This window comes from Mandrillus leucophaeus, unplaced genomic scaffold (assembly GCF_000951045.1).
Source record: "Mandrillus leucophaeus isolate KB7577 unplaced genomic scaffold, Mleu.le_1.0 Scaffold176, whole genome shotgun sequence".
NCBI classification, from domain to species: domain Eukaryota; kingdom Metazoa; phylum Chordata; class Mammalia; order Primates; family Cercopithecidae; genus Mandrillus; species Mandrillus leucophaeus.
Window position 1 is genome coordinate 4515942 of NW_012101765.1, and position 21201 is coordinate 4537142.

A 21201-nucleotide genomic window follows, 5' to 3' on the forward strand; every position below is an offset into this window, starting at 1 on the left:
ACAGATATATAGACTGGCATTTACATCATGTTCATCATTCGTTAAATGAATTTTTATTCTGGACACTACATTAGGTTCTAAAATAGAAAAACAATCAGGATAGCTTTTATTATATTACATAGGTAAAAACTTACTAGCCGTAACATTTTGCCCCAACTTTCTATTCGTTTAGCTAAGATGATATTTTCTGGCTCATTTACTAAGTATATTTTTATTCTTTCATCAGATTGAAAAATATTCTCTTCTCATTTTAAAACCTGACTATATTGTCTCATCTCCACTTTAAATTCCCATCAAATAATTAAACATAATCGCCTACATACCTTCTTGGTAGTCTACCTCATTTTTGTTCTCCGGACATCTTTCCACTATCTTTCTACTTGATTCTCTGGACCTGGGCATTTCTTTCTCTATCCAGCTGTTAGCTCTCTGAGTCTTCCCTCTAGGATTGATCCTACCACGAAATTAAACTGTACCACCATCAGTTTCTCACAGGTAAACCACAGAACATAAAACATTGGATATACCACTAAATATCTATTAGTTATTCTAATTTTATAAGACCACGTAGAGAAAACCCCCACACAAAAGACAACAATTAATTCTCATATCATTAATTCCACAAGACTAAATCATCTCTTATACTTTCAAATATGCACGGTTTTCCCAATCATACTTTTATTACCAATGTATTTTCAGGTTATAGAAGGTCTGACTTCATGTTTTAAAAGTGTAATCATTTTCTAAGAAATGTCGTGATTATCAGTAAAACTGCTTTACAATTAAATTTTGACTCATTTAATAAAACAGTATTTTGTTTCTTATTTCCAAGAAGACTACACATGCACACAATTTGTCTTCCTAATTGCCAAAACTGCATCTCGTCTAGAAAGGCTTATATTTTATTAAAGTTCACAATATGAGATTAATAAAACTAAATCATTTTATATGTGTGCAGGACATATAATATTGTATATCCTCCAAATAAAAAATAAGCTAATATGAGAAAACTAGATTAAAAATTAGAAATAAAATTCATTTTGTTTGCTATTTTTAAGGGATTAATCATTGCCAAATAAAAAAAATGTATGACAGCTCTGAGCAATCTTTTAAATCCTTTTTATCAGATGCATAAAAATGTATATATCACCACAAAATAGCTACGCATATCTACAACAATCAATGTTAGAGTTATATATAATCTAAATGTGGAAAGAAAATTACAAATTGTTAAGATTCATACTAAATTAGCTGTTTCTTCTTAATGGGATTTTCCCTTCTTTCTGAAATAAACTCAGTTTTTAAATCTTGTTTCCAACTGACAGATGATGAAGGAAATTGATTTGCTCTTCCAATAATACATTCAATTGATCTCTATTGATATATTTTGGCCACACAATAAGACGTTTGGTGTGCAGTATTTGACATGTTTCCTGCCCCCTCTGGATCTTACAGTATAGCACTCACTCACCAGCTTGAGCACTTACATTAAGCAAGAAATGTTTTACACACTAGAGGCATAGTCATAAACAATTGATTTTGTCTTTGTCTTTAGATATTAAAAAAGTACAATGTGTACTATAAAAGTGAACATATTGAAGGTTAGATAAATATATAGCATATCATTGTAGGGATTAGGAAAGGCCACATAAAAGAAAATTTAATATTGAGGGATGAATAATGACGATCTTAAGATATTTTTAAAATAGTTGAAGGAGCTAAGTAGAACAAAAAACATAGAGAAAGAGAAAAGAAAGAGCTTGAAATATCACAGAATTTAGACTTCATTCCATATAGTTTTGGATCATTGATAGTTATTAACTGCTGATTTTTGAACCGACTCCCCTCTGGCATTTTCTTCATAGGCTACATTCTGGTGCTGCAAGCTTGTATTCTGCAGACTCGAGAGAAAACCAGCCTCTCGTTTATCCTGGTCCTTTTCATTGTTTTCCAGTTACAACCATCATGCTCAGCTTGTCATTCGATAGTATAAGAATGATTATTATTAAGTAATATGTAAAGAGAAATATATTACCTTATATATTGATATAATTAAATATGATTTGCATTAAATTGTAAAAATTTAACAAAGAAACCCCAAATATTTTACGAGATATAAATTTGCACTTTTAAAGTTTCAATATGCAAGCCAAAAAATCACAACAGTAAAGACAGGCAACATAAAATGAAAAATCTAAAGGAGAACCTGAAATACCCTCTGTGAGAAAAGTACTGACAAAGTGAAAATTACACTATTTAGAAAATATTCATATATAGTTTAGTTTCCACCATTTACCTTTCATAGTAGTTTTTTAACATTATTAAGTGTTGGTGAAAATAATATGTACTTTTTAATGTGATTTTATTGACTATTTCTATTGCTGTAAAATAGGATGTGAGCTAAAGTTGTAAACAGCCTTTGCATGATTTATTGTGAAACAGGTTTCCCACTGCTGTAGGCACTGTAATGCAAGCCTTTTTACCGGAGCATTGGCTAAGAAAGCTGAAAACTCACATGAAATACGTGTTTCAGAATAATTATGGGGACCAAAATAAGTTGTTTATAAAACTTTTCTTTTAAGTTAATGAATGAATGAATTTGAAATGTGTGTTGATCTCCTTAAATGTGATTTTTCTTGACAGGTAATGTCATATCAGCAAGAACAGTTCAATGTTATTCAATAGCATGCACTTATGGAGTATTTACTCTGTCAGAATATGCAGATATGGCATAGGCTACAGGGAGAAACTGACTTCAAAACAGATAACTTAACTGTATCTCATGTGAATATTCTGATCCAAGTTCTGTGAAGTGAGAAATGGGAGTGTTTAATTTAGATCTTTGTATCCAGAAAAAATATCACAGAAGGACAGGCAGATGGGCATACTAAACATAAACACGTTTTCAAGATGTGAAAACATCTGCATAAAAAGGAAAAAAATGTTTTGTTTACACAGCAAATGAATATCTACATATAACTGAAGGTTTAATTTTTGAAAAGTGTTTTATTAATATCTATCAGTTCTTAAAAAATATATTTTGAATCCTCTTTTCGAATCTGATCAAAGCTAGAGACGTCCTGAAGCTGAACCCGAACGTCTTCAGCCTTTCTACATAAAATAATACCTGTTTGGTTCAAACTGTGGTGCAAGATGAAAACCAACAGTTCACAGCCTTTTCCTATTCTTGTTCAAATTAGAACCCCAAGAACCCCACCAACCTGACTGACTTGTTCAGAGTATTTGCCAGTAGTTTTTGTCTGTATTATTTGTATAAATATTAACTTTTCATCATAAATGATTTAGTTTGATAATTTATATATTTTTTCTTTAATATATTATGCAACTTTATTTTCTTTATAAATTCACTTCTGTAGGTTATTGTTCAAGATATTGTAGTTTAATCCCTAAATTATTGTTTAGTTCCTTATGTGTGTACCTACCTGTTGGGAGCTCAGCTCAGTTGGAGAGAGAGCTGAGCTGCCAGGTGTCTGAGTAGTCACTTATAGCAACAACAAGCCAAAATGATGGTTAACTATTAAGCTTTTGATCACTTACCTTGAGAATAAAAGCAAGATGCTAAACAAGAGAAAGGGCCTTTTCCATTTTGCCCCATGGAACGGGTGCACTGGTTCAAGGATCAGGAAGGTTGGCGCAGATGTGGTGGTCCTCTAATTGTTGAGGTAGCCCCAGGCAAGGAGTGGTTATAGTTTTATGGACCCTGGGGCCCAGGGAAAGGCAAAAAAAAAAAAGGAGGGGTGTGTGAAAAATAATGAGTACTGCGATAGTAGGGAACAGTCTTCAAGGTTTCCTCTTCCTCCTTCCCATAAGGAACCTCAGAAAAGGAGAACTACGAACGAAGGTCCCAGAGCTAAGAATGGAAATATATGTAAGAGCTTGTTGGCCCGAGGGAACAGAATCCTTGACTGCAGCTTCCTTCAGAGGATGCACTGCACTGGCTGTGCACCACATCTGGTGTGGGGAGGGCAGTTTTCGCTTGTGAAGAACTTACAGGTAAAGGCTTTATAATCCCCTAACGTTAGGTGTGAGAATTCAAACATCGATGTAACCAGGAGCCACATTTTTGTGACCAGGAGCCACACTTTTGTGACCAGGAGCCATACTTTTCACCTCCACTCCTTGATTTTTCAGGACTTGAGCAAGAAAATAGGCCAGTTTACCATGGAACCAAATGGGTCATACTTCAGGGGCCTGTCAGTAATTTGTTCGATGCAACAGAAGATCATGGTTATGATTAAAATTATTTCTAGCAGAATGATCAGGCCCTTCTTGAATATAAACATGAGGCCCAACCATGGCCAAAACAGAATAAAATATATAAATTAAAAAAATACATCCCATAGCCCCTCTGGATCTACTTTAGAGAATCAGGAAGCTTTAAAAAAATAAATAAATAAAAGAATCATAAATCTTTTTTATTTTTATTTTTTTATCTGGCCTAAGGCATAAATCTACGACATATAGCACAATTCTGGCCAGTAAGGTGAGGCTAACCTAAGTATCTTTCAGAGCTAAGGCAATGTCCTGATAGAGTATAATACACAAGGAGTACAATCCCATCAGAGATGTTTGGGGCCCTGGAAACAGAGTTTTTCAATGTAAGGGCACTCCAAACATGATATTCAGTAATCAGGCAATTAGGTTAACAGAAGCCCCCATTGTGGCCTTCCAGCATGGGGCCTACTGCCCTGGGGTCCCCTATCCAGATTGAACAATTCAGTCCAGTCCTTGTTTTCTGAAGCAGTTCGATTGAAATAGTTTTGTGTCCATGACATCAGTTAATGTGTCTCACTACTGTGGACAACATCTGGAGGTATTTTGCCAGGAAAGTGCGGGAGCTGAAACCATCGTCTGCTGTCTTGGTTAGCAGTCAGGTGTGGAGGTAAATTCAGCATTTAGCCTGAATTAAATGTCCTCACAGCAGCTTGGACAGGCAGCACGGAGAGTTCTTTTTCAGAAGGAGTAGCAAGTTTTCAGGAGCAGGTCAGAAATCAAAAGATCATGAATATCCAGCACTCTACCCCTGCTCAGATGCTGGGATTTTAGTTTATTTGGTTGTTATTGCTGTCTCATTTAGTCATCACAACTTAACATTTTCAAAAACTGCTGCCTACTTTTATCCAGACCTTTTGTCTGAAAGGGTTGTATGCAAGAGTGATGTGTGTAGCATATGACTAAGTCCTAGCCAGCAAAATGTAGATTGAAATATTGCATGTCACTGTCAGGCTGTGTTCATTAAAAGAAAGAAAGGTGAGGAGGTGAGGGCAGGGGAAGGGACGAAAGAAAAAGGGAGGGAGAGCATGTGCAATGTACTTTCCCCAACTGCTAGTTTAATGTTAAGGACTCCGACATAGTCAAATCCTAGAAGAGACAAGCAGAAAAGCACTGAGGTCCTTGAGTCATTGCTACTAGGAGAACATTCCAGAAGAGAGCCTACCAAAGAGCACCCATGTTGGACTTTTAATAATTACTAAAATTTAGGAGTGACTGATGCAACTGTTTGCCTATGTTGAATAATATATCCTTCAGCTCCAGTGATTTATAAATTAGGTAGGAATATAGACACATTTAATAACAACTTTTATAGCATGAAAATGTTTATGGTAAAAGTCTGCAATGCCTTATAGTACCACAATGAAAATTTTGCTAAAATATTGAGAAATCACAAATTTCTAGTTGGGTCACAATTGATATAGGTATAGAAAATCTGAAACAATAATTAGTGTTCATCAGACACTTCCCAGGTGCCAGACACTCTAAGAACTTTATCTTAGATTGGGCTGCTAAAACAAGGTATAATAGATGGTTGGCTTATAAACAACAAAAATGTATTTCTCATAGTTCCAAAGGTTGAAAGTCCAAGATCAGGGTCCCAGCATGGTTGCTTCCGTTGAGGGCCCTCTTCTGAGATGCAGGCTGTCTGCTTCTCATAGTATGCTCACGTGGCCGAAGGAAAGCAGGCTGGCTCGGTGGCCTTTTCTTAGAAGGGCCCTAATCCCATTCTGAGGGCTTCACGCTCATGATCTGATTATCTCCCAAAAGCCCACCTCAAAATGCTATTTTGTTAGCTTTAGGATTTTAATGTGAATTTTGGGAGGATGCAAGCATTCACTTTATTATAGACTTCAACATCATTAACTCTTGTTGAACTATTTCACTGAGGGGAAAAGTTGAGTGTAGAGAGTCACCGCTAGTAAGTAGGTGGTCTAACTTCAAAGATTAGGTTCCTACTCACCAAATTTTAATCAGAGTGATATAGACTAAAAGAAAGAGAACAGCATGCTAGTTACAGGAAATTATGTATGCAAATTCTCATAGGTATGCAATATTGAGATATTTCAGTACAAGAAGTTAGCAACATTGCTGAAGAGAATAATGAAGGAAATAATGTAACAGCGTTGTTACTGATGAGATTATAGGGACAGGCAAGTTATAAAGGCAATTAACAACTTTGAACTTTATTAAGAAACTATACTTAGCAATCAAAATTTAACTAGTTTAATAATTTAGAAAGTCTTCTGATAAGCACTTTGGAGATTGGATTCTAAGTTGCAAGATCAAATGAAGAGAGGACAGTTAGTAAATTTTTGTAATAATCTAGATAAGAAATGATGAAATCTTGACCAAGCCATTTTATGACTATCAAAGAAAAAGTGAGAACAGACTCAGGAAACACTAATTAACTAGAATTTATGGAGGTTGACAAATATTTTATGGGAGCGAAGAGTTTCACGGATTCTCAGGTATTTGACTCAAGTAACTGGGTGGATGTTGATGCTAGTTTCATTTTTTGACACAGAAAATCACTTAAAACAGTTTATTTTTTACAGAGAAATTGGGTGTTACTGTTAGAGATAGAGTGAAACACTGTAGGGCAAATTCTTCTAATTTTCTTCTTTTTAGTACAGTAGGAGTATTACTATAGAGGACCAAGAACTTATCTCTGATTCTCTTCCTTGGAACCGTATTTTGGTAATACTTTCAATAATAAACCACCATAATCAATTGAATCTTCTGCTTTAACATTACTTCAAAAATCAGTGCTTAGTAATCTGCTCCTATAAATGTTGTCTGACCCTGTGCAACTACCTTTAATTGATACATATTCATATCCTTACTTTGCCTCCCATTAATGTTCTTTTCAAGTTCTATTTTTCAAGGGTTTTGTGTTCTTGGACTATTTGCCAGGTTGTCTCTTACATAATGTATTCTCTTTGCATAAACACATTAACATTAAATATAGCAACAAGCTCTGGATTGTTTCATTCACTCATTAAGTCATTAATTTAGTCCCTAGGTAATTAATGAACTCTACTATTGTTTGGTACTATGCTAAAGATTGGGGACACAAATGTGAAAATGAGATATGGTGGCCACTGACATAAAACATTCTTTTTAGAGGTAAGTGAAAACAAAACATTTCCTGATAATATGATAATAGACCCAAAAAATTGCCTGATTGTGATACTTATTATGGCAAAAATAAGCAAGGGGTTAAGATGGAAAAGGGTAGAATTTGGAAATCCCAAGATTGTGAAATTTTCTTCATCTAAATAGATTGTTTAGAAAATTCGGTATATTATGCATGCCAACTCAGAGAAATTCAGCCTTCCAAAACCTGCCAGTGATAGCAATACAATGAAAAGGAATGCATTCATTCTAAATTCTAATAGGCACATGAGTGTCCTGATTCTTTTTTTTTTTTGAGACAGACAGAGTGAGCTCTGTCGCCCAGGCTAGAGTGCAGTGGCGCGATCTCTGCTCACTGCAACCTCCGCCTCCTGGGTTCAAGTGATTCTCCTGCCTCAACCTCCCGGGTAGCTGGGACTATAGGCGCATGCCACCACACCCGGCTAATTTTTTATTTTTAGTAGAGACGGGGTTTCACCGTGTTGACCAGGCTGTTCTTGAACGCCTGACCTCAAGTGATCCACCAGCCTCGGCCTCCCAAAGCGCTGGGATTACAGGCATGAGCCACCATGCCCGGCCAACTGTCCTGATTCTTACATTGAAGGTTTGTTACAGCACAGCTTCCATTACTTTCCAGTCGTTTCTTGGAACATGGAAGGATAATGAAGCAAATGCAAATACCTTTATTTTCCAAAATTTTACTAGAAGTTTAAAATAAGTATTATAAAGGGCACCTGAATTTTAGAAGAGGAATTTACATTTTGCAAAGCTTTAAACTATTTTCTAATCCAGTCATTTGGCAAAATGATATAGGCAGCTATATGCTAAGCACATTCACATGACTTTGAACATCATGGTATCTTTAATAAGAGCTTTTTTCCCCCCTTCTTTCTCAACTTAATTCAATGTCCTGAAAATGAATTACTGAATTTGTGTTAATATATGACCTTCCTGCTAATAAACATTTAAATCTTCCAAGGCCTTCAACCAACCTGACAGTTGTCTGAGTGTTATATATTCTAAGATTTCATTATCCGATACCATAATTTTCCAATACTTAAATGCTATTATTGGCAATATTTCCGCCAAGGCATCATTCATTGGTAGTCTGAATTTGCAAGATTGCTTCCTTAGGGACAATACCTCAATGTACAGTTGGCCATATTAATATACAAAATTCATCACTCAAGATCGTTTTGAAATCACAGAATACTGCGCATGTCAGCTTGTCTGAATACAAGAGAAAATTAAAGGGGCTTCCGTATCAAGTTGAGTGGATTTTGGTAAATTGCCATGACTTTGTTAATATCTCAACTTGAGAATTTCTTTTATTATTTATTGGTTTATTATTTTATTTTATTAAATTGTAAATATTTAATGTGTGCAGCAATAGAGGCTAACATAAGAGAAATTTATATACCTGCAATTATGATTAAACTGAGAATAGCACTTTGCCACATTTTATATAGTTCTATTTAAAGTATATACATATTTTAAACAACTAACATCTTGTCCAACAACCCAATACCCTTATCTCCTGAAGTGTAAACACTATCTCAGATTTTGAAAATCTTATGTCTATGCAAGTTTTGGTTAGAGAACAAAATACTAATAATGTCTAAGACCTCGTTTTGATTACTGTTTTAATTTACTAGCTTTCTGCAATTGAATATGTGTGTGTCTGTGTGAGAGATGTGTGTTCACACATCTCTGTGTTTGAACTTTGATCCTCAACTGCATTGTATTATAACAGATTGGTCACAAACCATATTAGGATAAGATTAAAAGAAAGAGTATTATACATTAGTACAATAGTCTTCTCTTTAGGTTTTTTTCACCTGTGCCCAGAAATCAAAATCTCAAAACCCTTGCTTCACTGATACAGGCATGATTTGTAAATGAAAATATCTCTCACTCCAGCTTTGCTCTTCCCTCCTGTTAATACTGTCCCCATCATTCTACTCACCTTCTCAACACACACACACACACACACACACACACACACACACACAACACTGAAGGAATATATTTACAGAAACAATCCTCTTCACCATATTTAGAACTTCACACAGGCACAAATTGTGTTGAGTCCTTGTCCTTGCTAAGTTGTGCAATCTGATAAGGATTCATAGGAGAGATTTAGTAAGTCATAATAAGTTTCTTTCTTGCCCACATGCCTGGAAGTTTGCTCTCAAATTCAAAGTATAAAAAAATCTTGAAGAAATACATAAAAATGCAAAATTTGGAGTCTCATCATCAGCTTTCCTATCACAGAGATTTGACTTAGTCGTTTGAAACATAGCTAAAAGATATATATTGCTTTAAAGCACTTTCTCCATGTAAATGTGAATGAGAAAAATACTGACCCTAAGTTGGGGAGGTGTAGATGGCTCAGTGCCGTCTACAAGAAGAGTTGTAGATGGCACTGTGCCTCCTTTATGAACTATATCCGTAGAAGATGGAACAAAATGAAGAGAACACAATTTTTAAAAAGTAATTTTTAAAGATGAGAAATGACGAGTTTTCCTGAAACCAGTTTATAATGTAGTTTCTAACACCTCCTGCACACTCAAAATCCCATCACTGATAATATGATGTATCACAATTTTTAGAATTTATTTTCTTTTACTTCCTTAATGAACGTGGAGCAAGTTTTGAGGGTGGAAGGGGAGGGCTGGAGGAAGACAGGATAGATCTGAGCTTTATTTAAAGATAATTTATGTCGACATTAGCTAGTTCTGCAAAAATGAAATCCAAATTATTTCACATTGCAGAGATTTACATAGAAATATGTTTATATGGAAAAGTTGGAGTGTTACTCATCCCAATTTTTTTAATTCTGCAATAATATTTGATAATTTTATATGAATGCTTTCCCATGTAATATGACAAAATTATTCATTGTATTAATATTTTAGAGAGTTCTGTTTTTCATATAAATATATCCAAACTTCAAAAAGTAATATGTTTAAATGATACCAAATACTAAGCTCTTAAAGAAAATTTTCTAAATTCTTAGGTTATCAAACTCATGTATTTATGTATTATAATTTATATTTATATTTATACAGTTTATCTATATAATAATATGATTTTCATGAAAATTTATGTGCACTGTAAAATGTAACTCAAATTATGATATAAGTGAAATTCTTTTAACATGCAGTAGGAATTTAGGTAAACTATCTTTGTTAAAGAGATATTCTGATCTTCACCTCTAATTATGCCCACACATGAATTTGAGTATATTCTCTTTTTTGCTTTGTAACATATATCCTAACAGAGTATTTCTTCTAAGATCATTCTTCATGAAGACCTTGAAAATCTTAAATAATAATAATTTTCAAAATACATTTGCCATGTGTTCTTGAGATGAAAGCTACACACACGTGTACAGACTCACACCAATACACACATAAAATTGAAGGTAATAGCACAATAGAATTTGCTTTTTAGAAATCCTGAGAAATATTTATAAAAAGGCTTCGAGACCTCACGTGGGTCACATATAAACAAAACAAGCCTTGCTAACATAAGAAACGTATCAATGGCAATTTATTATTTATTGATCATTAAACTACTTACTGTTTTGGTTTAGGTATATTGCATTTTGTATTTAAATTCTTGTAACAATATTATGATAACATTATTATTCTCACTTTTCAATAAATGAGACTCAAAATGATATATATACAACCTTTATGAGATAACATGTGTAGATGAGATACATCTGAGAAAACTAAATTTTACTGCTAAATCTTGTTTCTTTTCCCCTAGGAATGAGTTCTTGTAGTAATTTAATTTTCCGATATTCATTAAAATATTCTCTAAAATATGGTAAATTATTTAAATTACATAATTTTATTGCATTCTTTCCAATAATTCTCCACAAATAATTTCCCCCAAATAAACATTAACATTTACTTCAAAAAAGGAAAGTGGTAATTTATGAAATGCATCCTTTCTTCATTCAGACAAGCTCATAGAGATGAAAGATGACATCTGTCCAAGGCAAAAATAAATGTTTTTTCTTCTTCATTATGTAACTACTTAATTTGCTAAAAAAGAACTCTAAATAAAATATTCCAATCACTTGGGTGTAGATATTCTTGTGCTTTTATTTCTTTGGAAGATTATACATATTTTAAACTGATTAAAATGTACTTTGTAGCATATGTATATGAAAAATAAACAATAGCCTGCACTTTATAATTTCCCTAGATTATAAAAATAAGCCAAGGGACTCAATATAATTTTCCAGTTAAAGAAATATGCAAAAATAATTATAATTCTTTGTCTCTTATATTCTGTTCTTTGGTTGCCTTGATTTTGTTCCCAACTTTTATTTAGAATTTCTTAAGAAATGCAGAGAAGGTGAAAACACTAAAATAAGCTGCCACAAGTATAGCCTCATTCTTGATACATCAGTTTTCATCATTGACCACAATAATATAGCTCTCTGTCTTTCTGATATAGCTCTGGATATAGTATAAATGCAGATTTGTTTTGGATGAATCATTTGAAAATTTCAAAAATCATTTGAAATTAAATGGCAAACATACTGACATGTCACTCATACTTGCTATAGCATGTATCTCTAAAGAAAATGGGCGTTCTTCTACTTAAGTAAAACAGCATTATCACACTCAACAATTTTAATTCAAATAATAAAACTTACTAATAAACAGCTATATATATATTTTTCCAATTGGCCCAATAATGTCCTTTATACCTGGTTAATATTTGCTTATTTTTACACCCAGGATCCAACCAAGAATTGTGCATTGTGTTTAGTAGGCATTTTTAAAATTTTCCTCTGAAATAGGAGAGTGCCTTTGCCTTTGTTTGTCTTTTCTGTCATGGATATTTTTAAAAGTTCAGGTTTTTGTGAGTACAGGTGGTATATCTCCCAATTGAATTTGTCTGATTATTTTCTGCTTATTTAGAGTAAACATCTTTGTCAAGAATACAATACAACTATTATTGTGTCATTTATTGAGTGAGGCTGTAAAGTCAGTTTGTAATAGTATTGTTGATGTTGTTTGGTCATGAATTATGCAGTTTCCTCCAGATTTCCTCACATAAAAATTGTAGATTTTTTTGGAGTTTATTAGTAATCAATGAATATAATGTTTTCATACATCATGGGGTGTTTTTTGTTTTATAGAAGAAATGTTTCTCCTCAGAGCTTGTGTAGTGTGTGTGTGTGTGCATATGTGTATATCAAATGGACTTATTACTTATTTTTTATCCATTATGTTTATTACCATCATTAATATTTTGTTCCCTAATTGTCCCATATTTGGATAGTGGAATTCCTTCAAGATTGCTTCTATTTCATTTAGGGTGATCTTCTACGTTTTCAACAATACTAATGACAAAAACCTCATCATTTAGAATGTTACAGTGTTTAGGAATAAAATTCTGGGCAACTAGATCTAGATCTATTGTGGTATCATTGTTTTTAGGCCTTTCCAGTGGACAGGACTAATGGAGATTTAAAATGAAAGAACAAAAAATATATTCTATGCAAATAGCAACCAAAAGAGAGCAAGGGTGGCTATACTTACATCAAACTAGCACACTGATATTAGACAAAATATTCAAATTAAACTTAAAATTAGAACAGATTAAAAGATATACAACTGTGATAGATGCAGGAGGCAGATAAGGGGGAGGGTTCCAGAAAATCTCCAACACACCTGTGGACTGGAAGAGTGGGGTGGAGCCCTGGGAAGTTTGTGGCTTGTGCAGGGAGTGAGGAGCCTGGCCTCAGCTCCTGTGTGGTGGCCTGTAGTTCACTCTAAGAGATGGAAGCCTGCCGTCAGGATCCCTTCTCACTTTGCTGAGGGGTTTTTTTTTTTAATACTTTTTTCCTTTTCACCCAATATATTCCACTCTAGTCACCCTTCAGTGTGTCCATGTGCCTTATCTTTCCTGGTCATGTGATAAGAACCTGGTTTTAACTGAATGAGAGAGCAAAATTCTGCCTCATGTTGGTGCCCAAACCTGGGGCATGAGAGAAGGTGAGTGATATGCGGACCAAAAGATCTTTTTCCCTTCTGCTTCTACGCCTTTTTTTTCCTTGGACTTCTTATGAGGGTACGTTTTCAACAATACTTATAACAAAAACCTCATCATTTAGAATGTTACAGTGTTTAGGAATAAAATTCTGCGCAACTAGATCTAGATCTATTGTGGTATCATTGTTTTTAGGCTTTTTCAGTGGACAGGACTCATGGAGATTTAAAGTGAAAGAACAAAAAATATATTTTATGCAAATAGTAACACCCCATAAACAAAAAACACCCCACAATGTATGAAAACATTATATTCATTGATTACAAATAAACTGCAAAAAAATCTACAATTTTTATGTGAAGAAATCTGGAGGAAACTGCCTAATTCATGATCAAACAACATTAACAATACTATTACAAACCGACTTTACAGCCTCACTCAAACAATAAATGACACAATAATAGTTGTATAGTATTCTTGACAAAGCTGTTTACTCTGAATAAGCAGAAAATAATCAGACAAATTCAACTGGAGATATACCACCTGTACTCACAAAAAACTGAACTTTTTAAAATATCCATGACAGAAAAGAAATACAAAGGCAAAGGCACTCTTCTGTTTTAGAGGAAAATTTTAAAAATGCCTACTAAACACAATGCACAATTCTTGGTTGGATCCTGGGTGTAAAAATACCCTCCACGTGCCACCACATCCCAACAGCTGCAGGTGATCACAGGATGAATGGGCGAGTGGCAGCTGTGGCCCAAAGGCCCCAGGTGACAGTCTGGCCAGCATTCCCCCCCATAAGTCTCTCCCTGTTGGAGGAATTCATTTGCATAAGAATGAGAGGTTCTTCCCCGGGTACCTCTTTTTTTTTCTTCGCTCCAACCAGTCGGCAGTTAAGCTGTATTTTTTGTTTTTTGTTTTTTGTTTTCTTTTCTCCACCAGGTCAGAAGTTTTTTAAAAGAAGCTTTTTTTTTTTTTTTTTCATTTTAAAGGATGTTATACTATGCCAGGAATGATAAGGATCACTGTTTATATTCTCTGTAAAGTCTGAATTATGAAAAAGGATTTGTGAGGTTGGCCTTAAGCTGTAGCCAATCTCGTGAGCTTTGCATGTGTTTCTGTTTGGTCAGTAGCAAACTTTGCTGCAGGCCTCCATCTTGTGTTGTGTCCTTGGATGTATGACCTGTAACTATGTGGAAATGCTTTGTTCTAGCCTTCACCATTTCACAATGGCAGCTTGGGTTAAATCCTGACTTAGGGAATGAGTCACTTCTGGTTTGATATCTGCATGATCTTTTGACATTTGTTGATTTTTTTCCCCCTACACAAACCACCTTAGATTTTCCTTTCTCTGAGCCTTTAGTGAAGTTTGGAAGCCAGAAATGTTGGCCACTTTACATGACTAAAGCCAGATAACAAGGGATTTAAAAGGATTTTCTTAAAGAGTGCTCCACTTAATTAAAAGTGGATATCCAAGTTATAGGTATATTTAAAAGACCTTTATGTTTTCCTCTTCCTAGATTGTGTTTTGCTAAGAAATGTTTTTTTCTCAGTCAACTACATTCTTTTTCTGCATTTTGTATTGCCACTCTTAATGCATTCATGAGAGGCCCTAAGATAACTCCTAGGGGCATGGGACTCCTTGGGAAAAACAGAGAAGGCACCATTGACCCTGTTTTGTGGAGAAACCTGTTTTACCCATGGAACCCCAGGAATGAAAAGCAGATAGATCCATCTCAAAATCTGTTCTTGCCTCCCAGCTATGCCTGCTTTTAGGCCTTAGGAAGTGCATGTTTTCCTAGCCCTGTCTCTTAAAGGGCTCCCCCAAGAGATCTTAAAGATTATAGCTAAAATGCAGATGTTGTCAAACTGCAAATTTTTGACTAGGTTTAAAGAATTGTTTTGAGTTACATACAATAAAGCTAAAAGTTCAAAAAAGTTGTGAAAGGGTTGTAAAATCTTGTAAAATTTAATCTTGCGAAGGAAATTCTGTGTGAACATATTGACTAACTTCAAAAAGCTATTATATGTTTTTCTGTAAATTGAGCACTGAAATACAAGCACAACAAGGTACTCTGAAGGTGCTAATCTTCTCTTTAGCAAAATTTGTAAAGGGTTCTAACAGCTTTTTGCTCTTTTTAAATTTCTGAATCCACATTTAGGCAAAACACATGACTTATGGTAGTCTGAAATTCTATTTCATAATATTACATATTTTAAATCTCTAACATTTGATAGGCTTCCCAAAATCAAACTTTGGTTTCAAAATTATCTTTCCTGACACCTGGCTTTTGAATGTTACACAGGCCCCCTGGGGTATCCAGAAGAGAGGTAAACAATATTACCTTACATTTAGGTACATGACATTGCCAAAATTCTATTCAATCTTGTTTAGGCTATATTTTAGTGAATAATATTAATATATATTCCAAAATTACATGGGATTTCTAAAATTCTAATATCTAAGTATATGCTATTAATCACAGTCAAGGTTGTTATGTTAAATTGTTGTAAATCACGGGTATAACCAAATTTCTTTGACAATCATGTTTCTGGCCGTACTATCCTGGACATTTTGTTACTCACTCACAACTGTTGTCTTGTTTTTATCCTCTTCAAATGATGGTTTATAATCACCTATAGAATTTTAACAGGTGCTTTAAACACAGGTTTGTGATAACTTTGGAGATTGTGACATTGGATTAAAGGAAAAACATACAGGACTCATAAAGAGCTGAAATGTTCATGAATATCAAGTAAAACAAGAATAAACTAAATGGACTGAACTAATAGACAACCGAAGTAAACTTTTGAAGCATTGTTGATTCTTTTGTTTTTCAGAGTCAAGAAAACTTATTTTGAGCTATTTACAGCCTTTAATAATTGAGTAAGGTATACTCCTGTGAATAACATTTGGAGCATATTTATCTCTCTCTTCCTGCCTAGCTTCTCCATAATTTGGAAACTAGTTATGAGGATTTTTAACTTATGACAATATAGTTGTTTGCATCAGTGCAATAAGAATCTATTTTCTTTTGCAACAGGATGCAATGGAGAAACTAGTTGTTTTACGAAGGCTTTGACTGAAAGGCGATGCTACCCTTTAAGGAGTCAAGCTTGACTTGCAGAGCTGATAAAAGTCCTTTGGAAAAACTGTCCTCACACCTTGTCTACACAATCCCTATACAGGAATCCTGACCTGTGGTAAGTAAAGAATGTCACTTTCTGACAGGCCCAAGGGCTCCAAGTTTATCTTGTGACCTTAAGAGGAAAAGATCACCCAACTCACAGGTATTTGAGGACACAAACCCATGGCTAAGCTCAGCTTTAGAAAGTCCTATCTGAGATTCCTTGTGGAACAGAGTTCCATGAAAGCCAATCTAAAAGGCCTATGTAAAGATAATTTTTATTGCTGCACTTTACGCAAATAATTGGGCCAAGTATAAGACGAAAGTCTATTTTGCAAACAACTCAGTCCTATTATTATTTGTTTTTAACAAAAATGAGGATGAGAGAGAGCAAAATTATGTTTCAAAACTTACCGTACATTCGTCATTAAATTCTAGACTCAGTTGTTTTAGGTTCTTGCCTACATTTTAGACTAACCCTGCTTGTGCCTGTGAACCATCCAGTGATCTCCAATGGCAGTTCAGAAGGAACAGAAGGGGATGGCTAATGTAAAAATCTAGATCAATATTCTAGTTTTGAGCCATTATCCTGCAAATGCTGTCAGGCAATGAGAATAAATAGGGTGCCCATCACCTGAAGGTTTCCTTTTTGGGAAAGTAAGACCAAGGGAGCTAACCAAAGCCAAGCTCTGTGCATCCAAATATTAGCAGGCATAACTATAGCCACCAGTTTTCTGGGCATGTCCAAGACATCCTTTTCTCTCACTTGTTGGAGGAGAACTCAATTTGACAGATTCAAATTAGCATTTGGCTTATAATATTGAGTCCTTGCCACCTTCCCCAAACACATTTTTGTCCCAATCTCAATTCCAAGCTTCAGGTTGAAGCCCTAGGACAGAAAACTGGATCTGAGGGATACAGAGGCTGATGATAAAGGAAGTTAAAAGGCACAGTGCAGGTGAGCATGATTAAGCTCCTGCCAATTAAGCCAAGTTTCCTATTTCATGAATAAAGGTCATGCTAGTATCAAGGAGGTAAAAACTTGTACAATGAAAACCACAAAATATTGCTGAAAAAAATTAAAAGCAATGTAAATAACTAGACACATATTTCATGTTGGTGGATTGGTATAATTAATATTGTTAAGTTGTACAAACTTCCTAAAGTGGCCTATAGATTCAATGTAATACCTATTAAAATCCCAAAAATATTTATTGCAGATATCAAAAAACGTGTCTTAAAATTCTCAGAGGACATCAGGGATACTAGTAGTCAAAAGTTTCTTAAGAAAGGAAAGCAAAGATGGAGGACTTTTCAAAAGTCACTACAAAGCTACCGTAATCAAAATAGTGTGGTACTGACATAAAGACAGGTAAATAGATCTGTGGAATAAAATAGTTAAGACATGAACTCTGCCATATAAGATCAAATGTATTTTAACAAGGATATCAAGAGGGAAAAGGATGGTCTCTTAAACAAAAAGTGTTGTGAAAAAAGAATATCTGCCTGCAAAAAAAAAAAAAAAAAAAAATTTGGATCCTTACATAACACCATATACAAAAGCCAATTCAAATGAATCAGCTACCTAAATGTAAGATCCTCACATTATAAAACTCTTAGAAAGAAATTAGGAACATAAAACAAAAGCTGTACAACATTGTGTTTAGCAAAGATTTCTAGAATATGACACCAAAGGCACAGGAGACAAAAGAAAAAATTGACAAATTGAACTTCATAAAAAATTTTGAAATTTGTGTGATGAAAAATACTATCAACAGAGTAAAAAGCAACCCACAGAATGGTAGACAATATTTGAAAATTATATATCTAATAAATAATTAATATGCAGAATATATAAGTAAAACTCTTAAAACTCAACAACAGCATCACCACAAACAATCCAATTAAAAAATGCACAAAGGACTTGAATAGACATTCCTCCAAAGAAGATTTAAAAAGGGCCAGTAGGCACACAAAAAGATTTTCAATGGTCACTAAGTGCTATGGTTTGAATGTGTCTTCAAAGTCCATTTATTGCAAACTTAATCCTCAATGCAACAGTGTTGAGAAATGGGATCTTTAATAGGCAGAGTCTTCATGAATGGATTAATGCTTTTAATACCATGAGAGTTGGTAGGTTATCATGGGAATGAGTTCCTGATGAAAGGATAAATGTTGCCTCCTTACTTGCTGTCTCTTACAAACTTCGGCCTCTGCCACGGGATGTTGCAGTAGAAAGTAGCTAAACAGTTGCATCTCCTCAATTCTAGACGACAAAGCCTCCAAAAATGCAAAACAAATAAAATTCTATTATTTACATATTACCTGGTCTCAGATGTTCTGTGATAGCAGCAGAAAATGAACTGGTACATTAATCATTGTGGAAATGCAAATCAAAACTAAGATGAAATAATATCTCATACCTATTTGGATAGCTACTATCGAGATACAGAGATTAGTAAGTGTTGACAAAAACGTGAAGAAATTAGAACCCTTGTGCTCAGTTAGTGGAAATATAAAATGGTATAGTTGCTGTGGAAAACAGTAGAGGACTTTCTAAAAAAAATAAATAGAAATAGAATTGCAAAATTAAAAATAGAATTAGATGCAATTCTACATCTAATTACATAACAAAAATAAATTATAAGCAGTGTGTTGAGGAGATATTTGTACAACATGTTTATATCAGCTCTATTCACAATAGCTGAAATATGGAAGCAACTCAAGTGTCCATCTAAGCGCAAATAGCAAAATTAATGAGTAGAGAAGCAGAATGTGGTATACACATACAACAAAATATTATTCAGCCTGAAAAAGAATAACATTCTGCAATATGTGACAGTGTGGATGAACCTGAAAGAAATCATGCTAAGTGGAATAAGCCAGTCACAAAAAGACAAATACTATGTGATTCCACTTATACGGGGCACTTACAGTGGTCGTGGTCAGGGAATGGGGAGACCAGGGATAGAGTTATTTTTTCGTAAATGCAACATTTCAGTGTTACAAGGTGAAAATATTTGTGGAAATGAGGCATTCAGGGTTTGAGATGGTAGTTTGGTTTAGTCAATTGACTTTATTTCTATATGCATTCAGGGGGACAAGGCTCAGGTCAACCCTCCTGGGCTGTGTACTCTATCCCTGGATGGCTGGGATCAGGCTCATGGCTTTGTTCTTTGGCTCTCCATGTTTAAGCACCTGCTGTCCTGGAGGGACTCAGGTGTTCCCAGCCCACTATCAACAACACTCCAATGGGTGCAGCCAAAAAAGGCACTTCAGTGGAACTGCAGTGGGGCCCCACACACATGCAACAGGGGGTAGCAGCAGGTCTCCATGCATGTGTGCGCTGGCCGGGCAGCAGCGGGGAGATCTGGATGGGTCCGCACTGGCAGAAGACCATCTACAAAAGTGTTTCAATAGGAAGGTGCAGTCGGCCAGCGGAAGGGCTATTGTGGTGGACACTGGCAAGTTGAAGCTGGTCTGCAAGTGGATGCGGGTAGGCAGGGAACCCGGGAGAGGGCAGCAGGAACCAGGGCACTTAGATCCGACTGGCCCCATCCCACAGGCAAGACAGCCCTGATTTGTGTAGTTTAGCAGGAAACAAAGGCTAAAGCTGCCTAGGCAAGTATGGCCAGCCTTAGATGTTCATGGTTCATGGTTATACTCTACTGCAGCTGTTCCCAGGCCAAACTTTCTGGACTCTGTACAGGCTGGAGTTCGATCTTACCCACTGTCCATGCAATTTTCCTGCCATCTCAGATGCCTGTGGGGTTGTAGGGTCCCCTGTAGCTAGGATCCTGAGGGTCTGTGGTGATAGCAGGCCACTACTTGCCCGTTTCAGTTGCCCTTCCAGGAGCCAGTCTGGGCCAGGAATGAGTTGTGGTGCTCGGTGCTCAGCAACCTTGTGTAGGGTTCCCAGCTTCCTCTTCTTTCAGCCCAGGGTCTGTGTCCTCTTTCCATTCACTCCCATTTCCTTCTTTCTGAAGGTCTGTTCAGAGTGTGCTGGTCTACTTGTTGGTCTGGTCCCTCAGTGTGAGAAGCTCTTCCTGGCTGCTTCTAGTCGGCCGTCTTGGCTCTTTCCCCACATGGAATTTCACAAATCATAGGTTTATAGAACTTTGCTATTTGATAAGTCCGTATCCCCAAACTCAATAATATTTGCATAGAAATTTTTGTATTTATACATTTTCAGATGATCTTCAGAATTAAATTTTCAAATCCCTAAAAGAAAGTACCTTATATTTAATTGAATTATGTATATAATATTGTGAGGAGCATTTTAAATTATATTTTGACATTATAAAAATTCATGTTATAGTTAACTATTCTTTTTTAGGTTACCCATATATTTTGAACATAAGTCTCTAAATATACCTCAAATATTTTATTCTATTCACTGCTGTGTTTTTCTGCCTCCCTATTGACCTGTATGTGAGCTTATCATGAAGGCTTTAATCTGTTTATTTATGTTAGTAATTTCAGAATTAGCTCAGTGCTTGGACTGTCAATAGGTGTTTGAAAACTGTTTGTTATGTAAATGAATGAGAGAGTGAGTAAAATATTTTTTATATACTACAATTTCTCAGAGTAAAATAAGATCATATCAAACATAATA